The following is a 22422-nucleotide window of genomic DNA, read 5'->3' as shown; positions in this document are numbered from 1 at the left end:
CATGTCACATGGTCTTGAGCTTTCTGATGTACACGGTTAGTTAGTTAGGAATGTAAAATGACAGTAGGTATTCTTATAAATAATAATAATAATAGCTACCATTCATTGAATGCATACTGAGTCAGGCAGCTTGCCAAATTCTTCAAATGCCTTTCATTGACTATTCACAGAAACACTCTGATGAGGGTATTATTCTCATTTTACGGAAGAGGAAACAGGCTCTGAGAAGTTAAACAGCTTGCACAGGGTCACATATGAGGTAGGATTCAAACTTGGGTCAGCCAGATTCCAAACCCTGTACTCTATTTTTCTAGACTGCCTATTTGTGGGAAATACAGATCAGCCAAAAGAAAATGTTATAACTTCCATTTTACCATCCTCTTTATATTTTTGTTTGGGGCTTTATGAAAACATCCATTTACAAGAATACACCAAGTTTCTTTATTCATAAAGACCAGAAATAGCACAACAATAAAGAGGCAGGGAGAAAAGAAAATCTAGAAGGTCGATAATGATTTTCTTTGTGTTAAGTTTGTGGATGTTTTTTTCTTTCCTTCTTTTTGATTGTCCATATTTTCTAAATCTACTTAAAATTATGAAAATTTCAAAGTAAGGAGGTACATATAGATGAGGAACAAAGGAACTTGTGTGGCACCAGTCGTATTTAGACATCTAATTATGATATTACAACAAAGCAAACCAACAAACAAAACTCTCTGGATACAAACGTATCTAGAGATATGTTTTACTGTTAAAATTTGCCTCCACTTTAACTTGGGAGGTGACGAGGAAGATGTGCCACCAAGAAATGATCACTGCCAGCTTGGTCCTCTGAACTGGATGCCAGTGGGTCTGTTTACTGGCAACAATGGTTTTACCTCTGGATTAAGAATGATTAGTTCTACTTTGGAACAAAATACAGTTCAATTGGGGCTCGAGAAGAACTGAGAGTCTTGTGGCTATGTACATGTTGAACAATTTCCCTTTGTTAACTAGAGCACCCGGATCTAAAGAAGAAAAGTGGCCACTCTGAGAGGGTATACTTTGGGGAAAAACAATCTGACTTCTTTCACATTGTTGAGAGGTGATCTTAGTAAGAGGGATAGCAAGCGTTAGCAATAACTTTTTTGATGAATTCCATCTCACAATTAGTTTAAAACACTAGACAAAAGAGATGACCCAAGGCATTTAAGTAAGAAAAAGGAAGAGAGAAAAAAAAAAAGAATAATTCAAAAGATCATACCCAAAGCAGTCACCATCCAACATACATTTGCTGACCTGCCTTGCCTAACTTTGTTCGCCCATCATCCCATCCTTCATTTTCGTCAGCATGAGGTAAGGTTTCCTCAGGAGTTAGGCTCTATACCGTAAGAACAAGACAGAAGTTCTTACCCTCCTGGAGCTTTTACTCTCAAGGTCTACTTATACTTTGTATATGAGGCTGAATTGCCCAATTCATGAATTATAGGCCTGTATAAACAAAACATATAATCATATGAAATGTGGGAAAGCTTTTTCTTAAACATTTATGGTATTCATAAATGTATTACCTATATTTTGTTCTTATGAAGGTGGTGAATGTATGCATACCACTGAAAATAAAGGTGTGGCCTATAACAAAGTATACTCATTCTAATTTAAACAGGTGTAGTTTTTTTTTGTACGTTTATTTATTTTTGAGAGAGAGAGCACAAGCAGGGGAGGGGCAGAGAGAGGTAGACAGAGGATCCAAAGCGGGCTCTGTGCTGACAGGAGTGAGCCCAATGCTGGGCTCAAACTTGCAAACGGCAAGATCACGACTTGAGCCAAAGTCAGATGCTCAACTGACTGAGCCACCCAGGTGCCCCAAACAAAACAGGTGTCGTTTTTAAGCTGTACTGAAAATTAGCATACGTTTCAGAATTAGTACTCAGAAAAACCTTCAAAGTTGTTTATGAAAAATGTCATTTTAATCAGCATCATTACAAGCAGCATATCTTAAAAGCATGTTAATATATTTGATTACTTTCCCCCCATATTCATGGTTTTCAATTCAATGTTCAAATTTTTCGGAGTGTAAACATTATGGAATATTTATAACCAAGTACCAAAATCAGTTGTCTTTCCATTTATGTGATGTGGAAGAGGGACAACTTCAATGATACGAGTCAATGCTGAGTCACAAAAGTGGCTCATTTCAGGAAAATATGAGCAGGGGATCTTGAGTTGTGCCCTAAATTAATAAAGCCAATTGTTGGGTGATAGATTTTAATGTGTTTATCTGTGAAATGAGAGAGACTTTCTACCAGCCCAATGGGACTACTACAAGAATGAGGAAGTTAACATTCTTGATATTAAAATGTTACGGTCTCTTTTACTTGAATTGACCATCTCAAAGTGTGAGTGGGTGGGCACTTGGGTGGCTGTTGGTAAGCGTCCGACTTCAGCCTAGGTCATGATCTCGCTGTTCTTGAGTGGGAGCCCCGCATGGGGCTCTGTACTGACAGCTCAGAGCCTAGAGTCTGTTTCAGCTTCTATATCTCCCCCTCTCTCTCTGGCCCTCCCCCACTCACGCTCTGTCTCTCTCTCTCTCAAAAATAAACATTAAAAAAAAGTTTTTAAATAAATAAATACAAGTGTGAGTGGGTACGCAAATAATGGAGTAAAATATGAGTCCATAGATTTCTCGGGTCTTTTGAGGTAGACACAATTCCAATTTTAGAATCACTTAGCTACTCAGGTATCCTGTAATAACTCCTGAAGTTAATAGTCCTTATCCATTTGAGGGAAGGCCATTAGTGCATACTCAACAGATGAAATGGCAAAGATACATTTATTTTACTTGTCGAGCCACAATGATTATCATGTAAGTGAGAATTTGGAATGTCTTAGTTTAAATGTGGCATTGTGTGTGAGTGGACGCTAACCAGTATGTGTTAAAAGACTGATGTACTTATTCCATTGTTTTGGTGTTTTCCATCTTACCCCAATGCCATTTTCTCTCAGAACAGAGTTAACGCAACCACTGAAGCAGTGAATGGAGATAAGTGATGGGAAATAAAACCCAAATCTCCTTGCCTCCTTCTAGTCTGTGTAACTAGAGCCATGTTTCATCAGCTTAGAAATTAGCCAGGACCGTTCACGAATCTTTTGATCATAGTAGAGACATTGTTGCTTGGTGAAACCGAAATGGCAGACATAACCCGTGAGGAACTGCTCACTTTCACTTGCAAATGGTGTTTTGCAAACGGTGTTAAGAGTTTATGTGTATTTCTACGTGTAGGAAGAAACTTCAAGTTCAAAACTATTGAACGTCCGAATCAAAAATTTGGAACTTCCCAGTGCACTAAGACAGGGAGAAGATGATTCAGAAGGAAGAACAGCAGCACAATTACATAACCATTCCTCACCTTGTACATTCTCAAGAATTCTTTAATACTTACAAAGAGTTTTACGAAATATTGCATTAAAACTCAAGGTGATGTAAATGGGATTTCTCTCTTGAATGGTTCTGTTGTAAGAAACTGATGTGTTCTGAAGTTACTATGCAAATTTATCTTTTTTCAAATAAAAGTAAAAATGAGTTTGTAGAATAAAATTAGGATTTTATTTGATAAATTATATCGCTATAGGGGCACCTGGGTGGCTCAGTCACTTAAGCATCTGACTCTGGAATTCGGCTCAGGTTATGATCCCAGGGGTGTGGGATCGAGTCTCACATCCAGCTCTGTGCTGAGCACAGAGCCTGCTTGGGATTCTCCTCTCTCTCCCTCTGCCCCTCTCCCCTGTCCTTCTCTCTCTCTCTAAAATAATATTTAAAAAATACAATAAAACAGAGGGGAGATAAATTATATCAATATAATGTATTGCATAAGTTTAATTATGTGATTATATATAAATATAACTTATATAATAGTTAATATAATTACATAATACATAAATTATAATTATAAACATAACTGATTTGACAAAATATATCTTGACAAAATTGTTTTGACTTTATTTTGAATAATTTCCGCATGAAACATGAAGGCTCTGAGTATCTCTGTATTTAACTCAAATCTGGATGAGTTACCACAAGTAAGAAGGAGTTCTCTATGGAGAAGGTCAGGAAAAGAAGGAAGGCGATACTATTTCCTGTTAACAGGGGTTAATGACCATCTCAAAGCAGCACAAAAGTAAGCTTGAACAATGGCCTTCAACCCGATTTTTGATGGCTCAAGGGGCGGCGGGGAACAGAACAATATTATGTCAACTGGAAGAAAAACATCATCGCAACAATGACAAGCTAACCTGGTCCAGATCTGTGAGTGAAGCACCTCAAAGAGCAGGTGGCGCCCATAGCCCGGATGTGCCCTGAGACCCGGAGTCATGTCCTCACCATCTCACGTGCTTCGGTTTATAGGCTGTGGTGTTTGTTACTACCTGAAATTTCCAGCACCTTTGTGGTCACCCAAAATAGAATGTGGCGCACAAGTCCAGTCTGGAGTCTCAAAGGTGTGTTCAAATGCGTGCCAAGTCTTTTAAAAAGAGGCCAAGCGGATAGATCTTAATCGGCCACATGAAAACAGAGTTCAGGTTACAGAATGGTAGAGTCACTTGCGGTTTATAGCTCAGGTGTGCCCACAGCGATGGGCATCATTTGCAAAGTCCTTTCCAACTCCTTCTTCCCTTACCCACTATTGGACGTGCAAATTTAAGGACGGCCTGAATTTAGTCCTCTTTATCTTTTTTGTGTAGGTAGGATTCCTTACAGGGTGTAATTGTAAGACTTGCCAAATAAGCGCATCCTAATATAATGCTATAAAATAAACTCAGCTGCAGGTTTCTCCTTGTGGGGAGATTTTACGAAGTGAGGCCTGTCTTAATAAAGATAATTTCTCACAGAATTATCCCATCTCGAGCCATTTTTCTACTTATCACGAGCGGTGTTATTCTCCTTTGATAACTGATTGATTCTAGGATCACCCTACTCAACAGTCTGGCCAATGCCTCGATTAAAATATACTTATTATTAAACTCTGAAGCTCCAAGTTTTACTTATTTCCTCATGCAGGTAGAGTCTGCTAATTTCTTTCCCCCACTGAATCCCTTCTCACTAGAATTACTGAGAATCTCTCCTCTCCTCTTCATGTCTATGTCTTTTCTTCTGTCTATGAAGACATGTCTTCCTGTCTTTTCTCTTTGAAACCCTATTTTTTGTTGCCTTTAAAGCTATCCCTATCCCCTGACACTTAAAGGTGATACTTACTATTGTGAAGAGCATTACCCTCCAATTTAGTTCATTAGGGGTGTGAAGGATGTGACTAGCACACCGCTAATCAGAGCTGTTTGCAGGCAAAAGAAAGTAGCAGTCGGTGCTAGAGTAGCCTTGGTGTTCAAGGTACAGACTGACAGGTCCCAGGGGGACTTCTCCTATCTCGGATCTAGAATACACTGTCAGTGCCCTTTTACCCACCCCACCCCCCACCAGAACAATGCGTCTCAGACCCTGCTCCTAGTAGTGGCTTTTCTATAAAGTGATCCTGTACACCCCAAGTGTCAAAATGTAAAGGGGATGATTAGGTAGGCGTTGTAACGTTTCTTCAGCTATGACTTAAGGTTAAATGAAAGGTAAGAGATATGGGGTGCAAAACTGGTGCTGAAAATCTCCAAACTATGCCATGTCTGAGAAATCTTCCAGACAAAGATCTGGGGGTAGAACCACTACATAAAGCCTGACCACCTAGGATTCGTGTCGCTAGATTGAGACATAAAACCAATGAGCCACCAGGGTGAAGATACCTAGTATAAGAAAGAGAGAATGTGGGATGCAGGAGGGGTTCAGAGAGCAATTAGCAGATTTGAGTTTTATATAAAAACTCCTGTGAATTAAAGAAAGAATCAGGCACAGTTCACAAAAATCACGGATCTAAAGTCATTACCATCTTTGTACAAAGGAAGAAAACACAGGTAATATATAGAAATAGCCCCATTTAAAGATGCTAGTTATAATCCCCTCAGGTGCCATAATGATCACCACTGAGAACATTTCTCTATCCCTTACAGCTTGTCCTTCCCTTCGAAATATGTTGTGTGAGGATAATGTTGTCCTTGACTTACTTTTTACTTAAATCTACTCTCCAGAACATCAGTTCAATTTATCAATGCCTGTCTCTCTCAGCTATTTCCACTTAAACAAGTGAAGCCTTCTATGCATTTCTGTGGTTGTTTCCATGTTTTTCCGCTCAGTATCCCTGTCTTGGCTCATCTGATACACACACATACACACTCAGTTCATTCCAGTGACCAGACACTGTTCTAGGAACTGGCTGTACTTATGTTTTCAGAGGGAGTCCTGTTCCCAAGGAGCCTACGAGTAAGAAAAAGACCAGTCAACAGCAACAACGAAGTATCAAACCTATATGAACTATATTAAACCCTGTTCTGCAACAGGCTGTTAACTAAGTAACTGATTTTCACGGTCTCATTTCATCCTCTCAAAAGTGTTCTAAAGAAGTAGGTGGTGTTGTGTGCATTTTATTATACAAGAAAATCAAGGTTCAGACAGATTGACTTGCCCAAAGTGATAGCCATTGCCACTCAGGAAAATAAGCCTGGAGGTCAGCTCTGCATGATTCCAAAGATTTGATTCTTTTTTTTTTCTTTTTTACAATGTAATAATTGCTGTAATACAGGGATGCTTATGCCTCAATTATCATTCATTATAAGCGCAGTCAATGGATATAGGTGTTTGTAACAAAGATACATAAGATTATAACTCTGCCTCTCCCGTCTGTGAGGTTATGATAGACTCTTACAGGGCCTTTAAAAGTCAATTCTCTGCTTCTTTTTAATGCCAGTATCTTTCCTCTTCAACCTTCTTCCACTCACCAAATAAGATGGTGCTAATGTTATTGCTTTAAGGAGGCCATTATGTCAATTATAGATAACGTCATGAGCAGAGATGGGAATTTTCTTAATCCAGTTATTGAACAACTCCATGAATTCTTGTTTAAAATCAAAATGGGGGGGAAAAACCCTGTAAAAGTCATAATGTGAGCTATCTGAAATAAGCTATATAAGGAAATTATATTCAATATCTAGGTATGTCTGATCGCTTTCATTTTCCCCATCAGCAAAGTACATGTATTTGTGAAGATTAATTGCACGTTTGTGAAGATCTTTTTTTATCTGATTTTTTAAAATTACTAACAATTACTGTGTGCCGTCGTGGCTTCCATGCGTTACCTTCTTACTCCTCTTAATATGCTCAAGGGTAATTAATGATATCCCCACTTTTCAGATGAGGGAACTGAGACACAGAGATCATGCCCAACTCAAGGAGCTGATAAGGGACAGAACCAGAAAATTAGCTAAAGACTCTTTATGCTCAAAGCCCATGATTTAACTTTATGGGTTGTGCCTCATTGAGATAATGATGGTAACAGCACAACTAACACTAATGAGTGCTTCTTGTGTACCAGGCATTGTTTTAAGGGATTTCCATATATTAGCCCATTCATCCTCATAATAATCACAAGAGTCAAATACTGCTACGGTTCGCATTTCATCAACGAGACAAGGAAATTCCAGTAGCCGCACTGTTGGAAGAAATCTGAAAGTAGTCAGATTTTTATGGTTGGCAGACAGCCTCCAGAACCTTGTTCTCAACCATGCTACTCTTGGCAAATATTGAGAGAAAGACAAAATATTTATACATGACCGCCTGTTATAAAATGGAATATATTATGATTTATAGCCATTTCTTCAATTTAGGGTATTTAATCAGAAGCCATAAGACAAGAACACTTAAAATAGCTTCTTCATTTCATGTGTATCTTTAGTGTTTTTAAAACTGGAAAATTATTGACTTCCTGATCCGACATCACTTCCTCTCAATTAAGACTGATAGCATTCACCATTTAAAAAAAAATTATAAGTAGAAATCTTAAAGGATAATTTAATATTCAAACTCAATACATTACCAGTCTTGAGGATCTTTTCAACATCTTTTTTTTTTTGTAACAAGGACAAATTTCATCATTCAATTTAGATTTTAAAGGCTGGGTAGGCTATGTCCTTTTTTTTGTAACAAGGACAAATTTCATCATTCAATTTAGATTTTAAAGGCTGGGTAGGCTACGCAGAAGTTCAAAGTTTTCGGAACAATGCTGTGGCCATGTACACTGAGAACAGGATAAACAATGGGTTCCTGTTTTGTATTTCCTGCAGAGTATTACTATGTTCTTAGTCCTCTTGACATCACTGATCATTTAATGTTAGTTTTGGAAAATAGCATCAACTATGTTACTATATTTAGAACCAAAAATATTTAAATGATGCAGCGCTCAGGGCTTTAAACACATAGGCTCTGTTTGTCAGAGCAATTTTCACTCCATTTGGAAGTGATAAGAGGCTAGAAAACTGAATGCTACACTGTTGTGGGGGCTTATTGTTGATTCCAGAAGGTTCTTTCAAAACTTTGGAAACTAGACAGCCTACTGCTATCTTTCAGCCCGCCTGATATAATAAACCACTTCTTAATTGCTTGTGTCAAGTACGTTTTCAACCTCCAAGTAAGAGATTATCTCAAGACGACCATTTCACCAAGTGAGAGGTTGGTTCACCTCAAACAACGAGAAGTCCAGTGTGGGTTCGACTCTGTCACCCCACCCTTAGCATGTGCCTCCCAGAAAGGAATTGGCATTTCTGTCGGCTAAGAGGAGCAGATCTTGGTTAAAGGGCAAGGGCTCCTGAGTGGCTCAGTTGGTCGAGTATCCACTTCAGCTCAGGTCACGATCTCGTGGTTTGTGAGTTCAAGCCCTGCCTCTTCGGATCCTCTGTCCCCCTTCTCTCTCTGCCCCTCCCCCACTTGCACTCTCTCAAAAATAAATAAACATTTAAAAGGCAAAAAGGGCAAAGAACCCTTCTTCTCAGGAGGTTCTCTGCTGTTATTGTGTATGTGATGGGTCTTCCCTACATCTTATTAGCCAGAACAGACGGCAAGAAAATTTGGGAAGGTAAAAAAAAAAAAAAAAAAAAAAAAAACTAGGAAGGTAAGTTTTGAAATTGGCGTATTACCAGGATTCTACAGTAAAGATGAGGGCAAAAGTGGATTCTCAGTAGGTAGAAAGCATTGTCTGCCACAACTGTGGTACATAATTCATTTATTTGAGAGAGGAATAAGGATGGAAATCGTGACTTGATTATCAAAACGAAATGCATCAGAGAGAAACTTCAGTTGAAAAGGATGCTTAAAGAAACACTTGCTGTAAAAAAGAAGGGCACTTGCCAGAAGGCAGAAGGTGTTGGCTTTGACTCGGAGGTCCAACGCCACCCCGTGTCTGAACACAAAACATCCACTGCTGCTGGCAGGTGGGCCCTCTCCTGGAGGCCCGTCCAGATCTAGCTCCAGATCCCGAAAGTCTGGATGTATTCTCCCACACTCCCTTTCTTTTTTTGGAAAATGGAGCTATCATTACTCATTTCTTGACATTTCTGACAGACCCCTCCCATACCATCTTATTTCTCGTGCTTCCTTTTGTGAATAAGACTATTGTTGCTGTTTTTAGTAGGTTGACCTTGCTGGTTGGAGTATGCTCTCCCAAACCTCTCTCTAGCCAGCATGCTTGGAAGGGAGAGTATGTGTAGTCACGCCGGGGTAAACAAATGAGGTTGCTAAGAGCCAGAGGTGAGGGTCTGGGAGCCCCAGCTTCCCCTGGCCACCCGACAACTGGAGGGATCAATATTGCAGCAACATCTGCAACCCACCCGGACACACAAACAGATTGCACAAAGAGGTAGGAAGTTCTGGCTCAGAGGGCGGACGACACAAAAAATATTAGCATTTCCAGTCTCTGAAGTTTCCCATCCCCGACTTGCATTCATTTTGGAGGTCATTTCTCTTATACGCTTGATATAATGAATCTATAGTTCCTTCCAGCCTTTGAATGCTGGTCAACCGTTCCCTGTTGTTCTTGACTTAACCGTCATCTCTGTGACTTGCAAGGATGCTTGCTAACATTCCGTGTATTATTTACGTGTGTGATTATTCTTGTAAAATTAAATTTTATGGTCATGGCAATCATGGAAATGTGCCATGGATTATTGGGTTAATTCATTCTTTGAATCACTCAGAAAAGATACTTTTCATCTTCAGACATTCTTATTTACAGCAAATATCCCTCTGCCCAAGGTAGAAGAGAGGGTCTCACAGCCTCGTCTAAGACAACATGGCAAATACCAGCCTCCAGCCTCCAGCCTCCAACTCCTGCTATGTAGCCCAAGCCACATGAAGTTCTCCTTTCCTTTCCTGTTGACATCACCTTGCCCTTTGCCAGAGAACAAGACTGTAAATCTCCCAGCTACTCGTCAGTGACAAGTAATTCATTGTACGTTTATAACTAAGGGACAATACGGACATGAGAAAGCGCTTCATGCCATAGGAATCACAATGGCCTGACGGCACTGCGTTGTTGATATGGTGTTTCTCTTCTGTCTACTCAGAAACTAATAAACAATATCAGAAATGGCTCGCAGAGAGCCAGGTGGTATAACTATCTAGGAACCATCTAGGAAATACGTAACTCTCTCAACAACCCTAACTGCTTTACAGCGGGGACCTCAACTGAGCGATTATAATTAATAATACACCCTACAACAAGTCTTATTACATGGTTCTGAGAAAGGTCTGGAGATATGATGTACGAGTGCAGTAACTTGCTTTATTTCAAACCTATGTTAGAAGATTTTATGTAAATTATTATGATAATAGAATATATTACAGCCTGAAGGTTAAAACAAGTGACATTTGCCTCTTGAGAAAGCTTTTAAACCAAAAATATAACTACAAAGCAATATATTTCAGAGAATCCTCTTGGCTGGAAATAGCTACTTAATTAGAAGACATAGTTTTTTGCTTTTTACAGGATAAGACACTTTGTATTTCACAAGTTCTGATAAATCTATAACAAAACTGTCATCATGTGTTGCTTAATGCCTTCTGGAGAACTGCTTAATCATTTATTTATTCAACAAATACGCATTAAGCACTTACTTTGTGCCAGGCACAAATGCAATAAACGTGGAGGAAATGCAATATGAAGGGGAAACGGGAACTTCCAGGCTAATGGAGGAGAAATGCATTAGTGCATCACACGAACAAACACGACCAAGTCTGACACTCAAGGAAACAAAGAATATGATTGATTGTTCAAGAGTGAAAACACAGGACCTTGGGTGGATCAGGGAAGCCTTCCTGAGGAAGGGGCACTTTGCCTGAAGGACGCACAGCATTAACTGCTGAGCACGGAAGGCATTCCGGTGACAGAGAATAGTGCATGCAACAGCCCTAAGTGTGGTCCATTCTAGGAACTGAAAGACCAGACAGGCTAGAAGCCATGGGGCTACAAGGTAGGGAGGGAGAGGTGGGCGGAAATCTAAGAAGATGGTGCAGAGCCTTAAATAGACCACCTTAAGAAGGCTTATCTTGAAGATGTTTATACCACAGTTAGCAACTGTTGCGTATGCCTCGATTTCAATAGAACATAAATATCAAGAAGAGCTATGGTTAGAAAAACAGCAGAGGTACTTTTTAACTATACGTGGGATTCAAACAGCACATATAAGACCGACAAAGGTTTAACCAGAAAACTGAGCTTTAACACGTTTTAAGATGTCTTTTCTAGATACTCTCTTGCATTTGATGGTAGTTCTCTAACCATTCCTTAAGATTGTCACCTTATTTGGGAAACTCCGGCCCCAGATTGCATAATGGCACACACAGGATGGCACACCATCTCCTAAGAAAACATTTGCTTCACTTTGGTAACCAGGTAGTAGAAATAATTGGACATACGCTTTGACAACTTTCGAATAACTACACCTGCAGGTGGAGAGTATGATGGGGCTTGCCAAACGTAATTCACACAAGCCCAAGCAAAAGCACAGATGTTGGCGTTAAGAAGGGGCTTCTTGCCCAATCCTTGTGCCTACGTTTCAGGGCACAAGTGTGTCGGGTGTGTGTGCCTGGTCCCAAATCACTCAAGCTCTTGGGCTTTCCTCATCAGTGCATGTATTCCCTGTTCAGCACTCAACATACTCAGGTTCCCACAGATCACCTGGCTGACACTTCCTAAGCGCAAGATGCCGCCACACGTCACCATTGGTACTGAACGTGCTTCACTTTGTCTCAGGTGGTTGAAGCAGATAAGCATCAAAGATGTTATTTCGCTTCATCTAGCACTCATTTTGCACCCAACATGCCTGACTTTGGGGTCCACCCCTTCAATCCATCAGCATTACCTGATTTCTAGAGTCTCTGTAGTATGAGACTCTGCCGCTTCAATACACCTTTGAAGCTCATGCCGGTGTTTCAGGCAGTCTTGCTGCCTCTCCCTAAGCACTGAAATATTTGACTAGGAGAATGATACATTGTTCTCCTGGAATATTAGACAATGCTACTCAACTGACATGGGCCAGGGAAGCCTTCCAACATGGAGAGTGCAACTTATTTTTCAAAGGACTTCAGGGAGAAAAAAATGTAGCCTAGAAAACAATATTCATGGGAAAACTACATTCACTTCCTTCCTACTGAGATCCTCACAAATAATAGGAAGTGATGAGGAATCAATCGAGAATTCTGAGTTCTCTTGGGAAAAAAATTTAAACAACGCTCAAAGAAGCCTTCAAAACCCATGCACTCGAGAAATCACACCCATAAAAGTCCCTGGAAATCATTTTGGTACCTAAAAAAAGTGACTGGATTTGACCATACATGGCAACCTGCAGTTACTTTATTTTCATTGTTAGGTCAATGATAGCATTTACCATGTGCCAGACGTTTCCACATTCTTTTCAGACAACTCCTTTAATCCTCATAACAACCCCACGAGGCCCCATGGTAGGGAAGGAAACGGAAGCAATGGGAGGTGAAGGAACAGGCCCATGGTCACAGAAAAACGGCAGGACCGCTATCCAAATCCAGACCCACTGGCTCCAGACTCTCTGTTCTTAAGCATTACACATGTTTAATGTCTTCTGAAACAACCAAATAATAAAGTGAGAAGGGAACCTACAGACGGTCTCTGCCCACAGAATTAGGATTTAATTTTTTTTTTAATTTTTTTTTTTAACGTTTATTTATTTTTGAGACAGAGAGAGAGCGAGCATGAACGGGGGAGGGGCAGAGAGAGAGGGAGACACAGAATCTGAAACAGGCTCCAGGCTCTGAGCAGTCAGCACAGAGCCCGACGCGGGGCTCGAACTCACGGACCACGAGATCATGACCTGAGCCGAAGTCGGCCGCTTAACCGACTGAGCCACCCAGGAGCCCCAGAATTAGGATTTTAAATACGATCACTGTGGGCCCCCCTTCTCTGTTCCAGTGAGGAGTGCCCTTTTCTCAAGCCCTCTGGAGCACGCAACACCCTGAGCCCACCTGAAAAGCGAGGAGTCATCTGGCAAACTGGGGAGATTGTTCCAAATACGGTGCTCGCTTACTTAAAGGTGGAACAAAGGTGTGCTGCAGGATAACAGAAGGTTTCTCTACTCCAGAACCTGTCTTCCTCCCAGTTCTATCAATAGAGAGTTACTTAACTTACCGAGATCCTCTTTTGAGATACAGATATCCTCTGGGACAGTTTGATCTATGTCAACTATGTCCTAGCATGCGTTGGTTTTAATTTGACCACCACTCAGCTCAGAAGAGTCTCAACTTTTATTGCACACAATGGAAGGAGAGAAAGAAATGTACAACTAAACTGATTTTCAACACTTCTATCTATTTCCCCCCTCCTCATCTCTGAAGATTATTCCAGACCCAGCCTCTGAAACCGATCCTGTCCTTATAGAGAGTTTGAGAAATTCGGTCAACATGGCAGCTGGTCCCACTCATGACTTACACCAGGTTTTTTTCTAACCAGGTCCTCATCTTATTTTCTGAGCCTGCATCTCTGCTCAGACAACACTTGGTCTGGTGGTCTGGTTCCTCTGAGACCAAGGCTATGCTCTTCTTTATCCAGTCTTCCCTCCAACTCCAACCCTGGGGCAGCTGGGGGCTTCTGTCAGACTTGCAGAAGCCAGGAACACCTCCTTCCAGTCTCCCCGTGCTGGCTGCAACACCCACCCAACTCTACCGTGTGGCTCCCACCAACTCCAGTCTGTTCGAGTCTTATTCTCCCAGCATCTGACAGTCCCGAAGCGTCTGCCCCTCACTGCCCTTCCAGAACATGTCCGGTTTCTGGGTCCTGCTCCTTCTGCCTCTGGTCAGAGGGCCCCACTGCCCACCAAGCTCTCAGTGCTTGCTTTTATGTTAGAATTACGTGGGGGAGCTTTTCAGATATTTTGGGTTTCGATCGGATTAGTGAAAGCAAACTCTCTAGAGATGGGTCCAGTGTACTGATATTTTCAAAATTTTCCAGATAAGCCTCACATATACCCAGGAATGAGAGTCACTACGCTATATTAATTTCTCGCAAATCTCAATGTGCACACATATAACCTGAGGATGTTGTAAAAATGGAGGTGCTGGTTCAGTAGGTATGGGTGGGGCCTGAGTTTTCACATTTCCTACAAAATTCCAAGTGTTGACTCTGATGTTGTCCATGGACTACTCTTCAAGTAGCAAGGCCCCAGACCAGTGGTTCTCAAAGTGTGGTTAAGAATCATTTGGGAAGGTGCCTGGATGGCTCAGTCGGTTGAGTGTCCAACTCTTGATCTCAGGTTGTGATCTCACAGCCATGGGATCGAGCCCCGCATCTGGCTCTCTGCTGAGCATAGAGACTGCTTGGGAATCTCTCTCTCCATCTCTCTCTCTGCCCCTCACCCATGCATGCACATGCACCTGCTCTCTGGTGCACACTCTCTCTCTCTCAAATAAATATTTTTTTTTTTTTTTAGAAAAAAGAATCACTTGGGGACTTGTTAGAGATGCAAAATTCCAGACCTCGCCCCAGACCTACTACTAAATCAGAAACTGGGGATGGGATCCGGCAAAGGCTTTGACAAGCCTTCCAGGTCACTCTGATGCTTGCTACAGTTTGAGCACCACTGGCCTAGATGGCAGTGTGCGACAACGAAAGCCACATATATAATTTAAATTTTTCTAGTTGCCACATTAAAAAAAAAAACACACAATTAAACAGGTAAAATTCATTTTAACAGTTTCCTTAACCTAGGATGTCTGAGGTACTCACAGTTCAATATATAATCAATATAAAACATGAGTTTACATTCTTTTTTTATAGTAAGTCTTCAAAATTCAGTGTGCATTTTGCAATTATACGACATCTCAGTTTTGACTAGTCACATGTTAAATGCTCAATAGCCCATGTATCCACCATATTGGACAGCCAAGCTCTAGACTTAGAACAGTGATAATAGTATTAATTTTTATTGAGTGCTGGCTATGTGTCAGGCATTACTCGGTTAAGCATTTTATGTGATTATATAAGCCCTACCACAACCCTGTGGATTGGTAGTATTATCATCCCCATTTTATACACAGGAGGGGTTATGCCAAAGCCGTTATCTGTTGCACCAATATAGGAAGCCCACTCCCATATAAGCGTCCGCAATTGTTTTCAATCACTTTGTGTATAAAAACCAAAATGAAAGAGAGAAAAAAAATATGATAAAATCATGAAGATTAGTACTATGAGAACAGTTGCTAAGACATCAGTCGCTTGTAAAAGTCATGGCGGTGGGGCGAGTAGAAAAGACCCAATATGCTATCTTCTCATTTTTAAAAATGTGCCAAAAGTCCAACTTGCACTCTTCTGTGCCAGCAAATCTGCTGAAAGGTGTTAATCTGCCTGGCTGTTTGGACAGTTGGGATCTCTGGGGAATGGCGGGACCTTGATGAGTCATGACGCAAGACAGGGCTCATCCTGGATGCAAGCAGCTAGCAGGGTCAGAACCTGTCCGCTTAAGAGGAGACTGTGACGTAAAACGACTCTAGTAATAGTTAAACATGAGGCAATGGGCTTCTCTCAGTGTTCGTGTGGAAAGCAGGAGGTTTGGAATATAAAGGTAATGGCTGCCTTGGTGGTCTTCCTTTGGTTAACTTCCACAGTGTTGCAGACAGCCCATTTTCACACATATTTTTCTTTTCATTATAAACTGTACAGAGGAAAAAGGAAAAACAATTAAAAAGAATTTCTAGGGGTGCCTGGGTGGCTCAGTCGGTTAAGCGTCCGACTTCAGCTCGGGTCACGATCTCGTGGTCCATGAGTTCGAGCCCCGCGTCGGGCTCTGGGCTGATGGCTCAGAGCCTGGAGCCTGCTTCCGATTCTGTGTCTCCCTCTCTCTCTGCCCCTCCCCCGTTCATGCTCTCTCTCTCTCTCTCTCTCTCTCTCTCTCTCTCTCTGTCTCAAAAATAAATTTAAAAAAAAGTCAAAAGAAAATTAAAAAAAAAAAAAAAAGAATTTCTATCTGAGGCTCCAATTTGCCAGAATTCCCATCTCTTGTTTTGCCAAGTAAAGCACCCTTTTTGAAACTGGCAGGTATTGGTGACCTAGTAAAATGTGACCATTTAAAATAAATGAACAGAAAAATACATGATTCTAGACAGATTTTTAAAATTCTGCTATGTATTTTTAAAATAAAATTTTTTTTAATTTGATTAGATATTTCAAACTTAAGTTATAGTTCTTTTTTTTTCATTTAGATGTCTGTGTAGTTTTTTAATTTTTTTAATGTTTACTTAATTTTGAGAGAGACAGAGAATGAGCAGGGCAGAGGCAGAGAGACAGAGAGAGGCAGAGAGAGAGAGGCAGAGAGAGAGAGAGTGAGAGAGAGAGAGAGAGAGAGAGAGAGAGAATCCGAAGCAGGCTCCATGCTCTGAGTTGTTGGCACAGGGCCTGATGCGGAGCTCGAACTCACAGACCCAGACCTCAAGATCATGACCTGAGCTGAAATAGGACACTTAACCGACTGAGCCCCCAGGCACCCCATCCGTATAGTTTTATAGTGTAGGGTAGCTGAAGGATTTCACTATTTTATCACAAGACTTGAAATAGCAGTCATGTAACCGTTTTTTTTAATGTATCATGCATAATCTTCAGTATTTTCTATCATCAATACCAGTGTCTTTAACTGTAAAGACACAGTTGGATTTGATCTGAGCCTCTAGCAACCCACCTTCATAACATCCGTTATCAAATACAACCGGGTGGTTTTCACACTGGACTAAGGATCAGGGCCTCTTCTCCCACCCCTTCTTAGCAGTACTTTCTCCCTGCCTAAGCATTCTCTAGGTTACAGGAGTAGAGAGACAGAGAAGTCAGGGATTTCACAGACGTGGAATACAGGTTTTTAAGAAAATACCTAAGTGTGTTTTGGGGTAGGAAGTCACAGATTTTCCTTCTTAGGGGTGCTGTCAAAGGTGCAGTAAAGCCACAGAAGCCAGAAGTTGGTCTGATGGCCACCCATAGCATCTTCCTGCAGTCCTAGTCGAGAGAAATCCCGATCTCCCGTGGCCATGGTTTGAAGTCTCCTCATGTGACCAAGAGATTGTAACAAATGCTCTGTATTCTTTATTCTTGCTGCCTCGGTGTGCTGTGAGCCTTCTGAGGCAAGGACCCTGTTTATTTCACTCACTCTTGTTATTCTCACAATGTATGACACACAGGAGGCTCCCAAGTACCGGCCACATAAATTGCTGAATGAATGAACAGCACTCCTAGATCTTAATTTATAATTCTAGAAATAAAGTGAAAGCCCCAAGTCTGCTGCTCATTGTTGGTGACCCAATCCAAATTACTCCTTTGGAAGCACAAGCAAGGGATCCGTGTCTGTCTGCATCATGTCACTGAATGGTCCCCAGTCGCTGCCAACAGATAAGAAATGTCAACAGCTTAACCCAGTAGCTTTCAAAAATAGCACAGTTGACGAAACTGGAAATTTAGGTGCGTGCGAGAAATAAACCATTTGTGTTCAGTCTTAAGAAGGATAGGGTGACAACAGACATTCCTCGGAGAGATCTAAAATATTTTTTAAGACCCCCAGAAGCGAGTAATCAGCAGAAGAAACATCTTCCCTCTCAATAAGGCACAAAGAGGACACCTTCTTTTCAACACATCAGGTAAGTCATTCGGAAAACTTGAGGATTGCGGCACGGCACCGTGTGTCTTTAAGATTTCAGTCAAGTTGTTTCTGCTGTTGTCGTTTTCAACAGTGCTGGCAGTTTTCCTCAAAATGTAAATGAGTATTTGTACAGCGAACCACGTTGTCGTGGGTTTCCTGGTTCGTGCTCCCCCCCCCCCACCACGTGGGGAAAGGGGGAGGGAGGTGGCGACTCAGGGAAGGCTTTTTCATCCCTTTGCAGACAACTCCGGCTGCTGTTAATGCTGAAAATAGCTCAAATGCTCTCAGAACAGTGGCACCACCCAGCAGCTGGGATTCTTTCCCTCTCTTATTTGCCGTCTCTCTTGCCTTTTTTTCCTTCAGACACTTGGATTGGACTTAATCTTAAACCTCTGGAGTTCAAGACCTTTTAAAAAGGGCTAAATAAACAATCTCTACATGTAAAAGGCCACTGACTCCTACTTCCTCTGTTTAGAGCAACTGTTGAGCCCAGCTGCCTGTAGGTAAGATTTTTTTTTTTTTCCTTCTGGAATTATTTCATTGGTTTCTGATATGTGTCTGACGATCGTCTTTGACATAACTCATTTATAGTGAAGGTATGGGGCGGCTGTGCACGATTTGCGGGTAAATGTGGTGTTCCGGAATACAGCAATGGCATCTGGACATTTCTGTGGCTGTACTTTTAAACTTTGCTCAAAGCTCTCTGTCACGTTGACCTGTGATACATACTGGCCTGTGACTGAGCTACATCAGAACTCCAATTAACCTGACTGCCAGCAGTGAGAGGGTCCAGACATCGTAATTTTGTTGTTTAGACTGTTTACTTATTTTTAACTTTCTAAGGGCATGGAAAAAGAAAAGGAAAAAGCTGCAACCACCTGAGCCAAGAAAATGTCAGTAATTAGTCTTTAAGGAGAATGAGATAGCTCTATTTTATTTTGTTCTTGGATCACTGCTTTGTTCCTTGCTAATGTGGAAGCGGTTTTTTTTTTATGTTTCATTTTTTAAAATTTTTATGTTCCTGCCACAGTTCAGGTGACCTGGTTTTGCAAATGCTTTACCTAGCTAAAGGTCTTTGACTAGCAGGTTTCTGTAACGGGACAGTACAGTATTCTGGAAAGTCTTCTGTGCCTCTCCCCTCGCCCTCCTTATGCTCATGCTTGACATTTTGCAAAGTACTTTGATCTGTGGACTTTAACTTCAAACACAGCGGTTAACTTTGATTGTGGGTATTTACTGTGTTCAGTAAAACGACTTTTTTTTTTCCTCAATGCTTTTATACCATTTCCTTTCAATAATCTATGTGGCTTTGGTTTTCCTTACTGATGATGTCTGAGGTTTTACTTGTATAGGAACTCCCAACTCAAAGGAAAAGACTGTTTTATGGGAAGGTCTTTCACCTCTCACCATACAGACTTTAGGACAACTCTCTGCCCCCCTCTGAGCAGACGTGTGAAAGCAGCAAAGGACAGTGCATACAACCTGATTCTATCAACCCCTCCCTTGAGTTGCCCTGTTGCCTCAAAATTACAATGTGCCTTGGGGCCTAATGTTGCTTTTTCAACATGGACACTGAAATCCTTGGAATTTAGATTCTTGTCTCCAAAGAAGTTTATTTGGTATCTCAGACCACATGGCAAAAGAAAACATGCATTTTAAACACACTGATCTTCTGGGTAACTTTTAAACAATACAAAGACAAAAAATTAAAAGAAAGAAATTTTTTAAGAAGGAAAACTAGGGGAAAAAAACGGAAAGAAAGAAAAACGCTTTGTAGCCAAAAGTCTGCTATGTGAGTGAAACATCTGCTAAATGAGGGATAAGAATTTTTTTTAATGAATTTCTTAGAATTGGCCAAGTGGAACAGTTTCTCGCCATGCAGTAGGCTTTTAAAAGTTCTCTTTGAAGAAAACTCGTGTGTTAATTACATTGCTCTGTTAGCCTTTGCTTCCCTAGCCCAAGCAGAGGGTGTTTCCAAAGTCCTCTGCTAGGTACTGAGCTTGACGTTCCCTGGCACAGGGTCCCCGTGTGTTGTGTTCAGGTTAGGAGTAGAACGAGCCTAATCCTGTCAGGAGACTGCTTCAGTCCCAGCCAAGGAAGTGGCTCCTTACAGCGAACACAGTCTGCTCTCTGTACCCTGCACCTTGCCGGGAAGGAAAGCAAGTGGTCGCAGGACAAGTTTTCAGAGGGCTGTAGCTACAGAGGATGCTATGGGTTAGGAGGTCCCTTTAGGTTAGGAATAGAGGCAAGATAAGCTCTAGAGTTTGAGTTTAGTAGGAAAACCTAGAGATGCGCCCTCTGGTTTTTATTTCCAAAAGTTGGACATTTAATTGCTAGCTTTTTCCTTTCAAATCTGCATTTTAAGGAGTCTCTTCATCATCACATTTCTGCATACAAATTTTAAACCCTCCAGTTACTTTGAGCACGTGCTTCACTGCTTCCTAGGGCCTTTGAGGGTCTAGCATTTTCTCCCCCGGAGTACCAGGAAGCCTTGATTTGGCATTGATGAGCGCAGATATAGGCTGAAGGCAACATAAGTTTAGTGGCAGAATCCAGTGGCACCAAGATGAAGCCATTTGGAAGATGACAGACAGCCATTTCATTCTCCGGCAATTCATTTTTTTCTGTTTTGTTCTTGTTGAGCGGTTTTCTGTTTGTTTGCCTCTTTGCTTCCCTTCACCCCTTAATTTTACTCTGAAACTTGGGATTGTTTGAATGTGAAACTCAAGGTGAAAGCTAGCCAAAGCCACTGAGTTTCACACAGGTTCCACATGAAAGAAGTATTCTACCCAGGCTTGCTCGAAACTTGGCCCGTGTTTTACCAAAAGTTTCATGAATGTCAGTGGGCCTGGACTTGAAACACAATCCCAAACTGGTGACTTCTGGCGACTTTGAGGCTTTATTGTGTGAGTATAGAATCTGTCAAACAAGGACATCCATTATTTTCATATCTTCTACTGTAATTTCACGTGTACACACATTTTCCCCAATAAACTCTCATTTGTTCGGTGATATTTTAAGGCCAGGTTCAATCTTAATATGAATTTTTATAGCTGTGGTATTTAAACATTGGCAAATAGAAGTCTGCATTTCAAATTCCAATGCAGTCTGAACCACAGTGGTGTGAACATGTTGGTGTAATTCAGCTGAAGGAAGGAAGTCCCAGGAGAGTCATGGAATGTCTTTCTTTGCTTAAATATACCTCTGTGCTCATGAGGAACAAACAGTAACATTTTGTCCAGGTCTATCCGCTTGACAGTATGCCTTTTGTTCCCCCTCCAAAGGTGGTGTCAAATATATTGGTGGAAAAATAATAAACTTCCAGATTTTTTTTTTCACCTGCTCAACCGATACACTCCTAGGGAACATTGTAAGCATTGAAAAGTTCAGTACTATTACTTGTAATGTAATGTATACCGAGAATAAAGGAGTACTCAGCAGACTCAATTTCCTTCAGAAAAGCTTGGTGACCTAGAGCTGATGTGTGTATTAACAGTCAGATGGTGCAGGGTTTTGAAGGTGTGTGTGTGTGTGTGTGTGTGTGTGTGTGTGTGTGTGTTTATGTGTTCTAAGTAGGGGTAGTGGTGGGTAGAGAGGAAGAGGGGACTTGTGAGCTTTGCTCAGCAAATCTGTCACATCTGAAACAAAAAATAATCAAGCCCAGGATCTGAAAGCATTCCTTTCTTTTGTTGATCACATAAATACGTATTGGCTGAACACTGAATTGGGGGGAAGGGGACATATTATTTTTCTCATTAAAGATACCAAGGATTACATTCTGATCACTAGGATTCCAGAAAGGGTAAATAATCTCTAATAGAAACATGACCAGTTAGGAGACCTACATAGCTAGAGATGAACTTGCATGAGTCAGTTTCAGAAAGATCTTAATGCTACTATGACCACTAAAGGTGCTAAGACAGCCAGAGAACTCAGATTTGATGATGTCTTTTTATTAGCTGGAGGGTTTCTGAACTCATTTGAGGCATTTTCCTCAAAATAAATTTGTAACCTCACTAAAGATTTAGTTTGACTAAATGTAGTGAGATTTACAGTCATTCGTTTATTATTTATTTTTATTTACTTATTTATTATAAGATTAAATTGCCATCAAAATACACTTTGAAAATTTTATCATCTTATTCTTAAAATAGGCTTGTCAAAGATATAGTTTGCATTTTTGCAGGCGATGTACAAAATGACTACCTGATCCCGTACTAAATAAGGCCTTTGCAAAGCTGACAGTAACAAAGGTCTCCTGTGTAAGAGCTACATTATAACACTGACTTATTCATAATGTACTATATCTGATTTTGTTATCCCAAAACTAATACAATAGATGAGAGAAAGATGCACAAATGAAGGTGCTAGAGGAAA

The 22422-nt window shown here is 40.9% G+C and overlaps 1 protein-coding gene across 3 annotated transcripts in view; it reads left to right on the top strand.

The window, feature by feature from the left end:
• SORBS2 (sorbin and SH3 domain containing 2) overlaps positions 1–22422 on the top strand; it is a 220990-nt gene that overhangs the window by 20372 nt on the left and 178196 nt on the right. For all 3 annotated transcript variants that reach the window (XM_042934331.1, XM_042934333.1, XM_042934334.1), the window contains exon 2: positions 18409–18548. The gene's annotated coding sequence lies outside the window, so the exon portion shown is untranslated. The remainder of the gene's footprint in view (positions 1–18408; positions 18549–22422) is intronic.

This window comes from Panthera leo, chromosome B1, assembly GCF_018350215.1.
Source record: "Panthera leo isolate Ple1 chromosome B1, P.leo_Ple1_pat1.1, whole genome shotgun sequence".
Lineage (NCBI taxonomy): Eukaryota > Metazoa > Chordata > Mammalia > Carnivora > Felidae > Panthera > Panthera leo.
Note: the sequence above shows the minus strand (reverse complement) of the source record. Positions and strands in the feature narration are given on the sequence as shown.